The sequence below is a fragment of the Octodon degus genome, unplaced genomic scaffold (genome assembly GCF_000260255.1).
Source record: "Octodon degus isolate 3935 unplaced genomic scaffold, OctDeg1.0 scaffold00376, whole genome shotgun sequence".
In the NCBI taxonomy this organism is placed as follows: domain Eukaryota; kingdom Metazoa; phylum Chordata; class Mammalia; order Rodentia; family Octodontidae; genus Octodon; species Octodon degus.
Window position 1 is genome coordinate 609,050 of NW_004524952.1, and position 1,527 is coordinate 610,576.

At 52.7% G+C, this 1,527-nt stretch overlaps 1 pseudogene; it reads right to left on the reverse strand.

Annotated features, from left to right (window-relative positions):
• Window positions 1–278: 278 nt before the first annotated feature.
• On the reverse strand, window positions 279–1,240 carry LOC101567219 (annotated as a pseudogene).
• Between the last annotated feature and the right edge of the window lie 287 nt (window positions 1,241–1,527).

Genomic DNA, 1,527 nt, shown 5'->3' on the forward strand with positions numbered 1-1,527 from the left:
AGGCAGATATGCTGCAAACATGCAGAGATTTCATTTACTGTGTTTGCCACATGGGAACTACAATTATTTTGTCATCTGTTATTTCAATTTGCTGTGCAATTTTCGTTCAATTTTATTCAGGGGAGGGCATATACATTTTATAGGGCTGCATGTATCTAATCTGCCTGTAACAAACACCCGAACGAACTAAAGTGTCAGTTGTAAGACAGACAAGTGTAAAGTAAACCTCCGGAGAACATCAAAGGAAAATGGCCGTGTGTCTGCTCTTGAATGTTTTCCTACAATATATTAAAGTAAAAACAAAATTTCAGGCTCTTCACAAGTACTCATTCATATTCTCTGAATTTTTTCAGCCACAGCAACTGGGTTTTCTTTTCTGATTGTTGCTGCAGTTTCTGCTTTGCAGTCACGTGGACAGTTGCACTTGTCACAGTAACGGTGGGGTCCACAAAACGAATTTCCACATCGGCGGTCAAATCTGTGAGGCCAACTTTCTTTCTGTCCATGAAACCTCTGTTCTTCTTGGGTTTGGGCAACGCGGGAGCTTTTCCTTCACTTTGAGAAGTGCTGGGCTGAGAAACTGACGCACCTCGCTGAGTGACCCCTGGCTCTGCTGCCTCTGTTTAGGGTACTATGTCCTCTCCTAAAATGCTCATTTCTGTCCTTTGGTGAGTTACAGGCAAGGCTGCCGCAGGCACATTTCCTGGTTTTTCAGATGTGTCACCAGCAGCACCTTCACAATTGTTTAACTTAGTGTCTGCTCTCTGTGCAGGTGCAGAGTCTAAGGCAGGACTCCTGGAACCTCGAGCTGTCCCCATTGGGCTCATTCTTTTTATTTATTTATTTATTTATTTATTTATGCATTGTGTACAGGGTCTCACTACCCTGCTCGGACTCGTAGTGCTCCTCCTGTTTTAAGCCTCTCCAATGCTGGAATTAGACCTGGGCCCCCACTCCCTGACTCAGTCTGGGCTCAGCACGCCCGGGGACGGGGCCGGTGTGGCAAGTGGGACCAGGCCTCAGTCCTGCTTGCCAAAGCAGGCGCTTAGTCCGCTGAGCTATCTCGCAGGCCTCCATTGGGCTCATTCTGTCACTATTCTGCCCTCTCTGAAGATGCTTTTTGCAGCAAAGGGAACACGGTCCTTTTGTCCTCGGGTGCCATGAAAGCCACATCTTGCACTACACAGCACGGGCCCTGGGGTCTGGTTGGTCTCCTGAGCCATCCTTGTTTGCCTGCGGGGCCCGGATGCAGACGCCGAGCTCACTGGCATGCGACTCCGGGGTGCTGCTGCCCCGGAAGGACAAGCCGGGCACCCTGGAGTCAGCGCTGCGGAGGCAAGCAGGCGGGGCACCGGGCGGAGGAGGGGCCACCGCGGGGTCCTCCTTTGTTCCTGCAGCCAGTCGGGCGTGGCCGGGCCGCGGGCTCTGGGGAGTGGGCTGGGGCGGTGGGGCGCTCTGGGGGGCGGGGTGGGCGGCAGGGGCGAGGAGGCCCTGGCTGCTAATGCTCCTGGAGAATCTGCGTGTCTG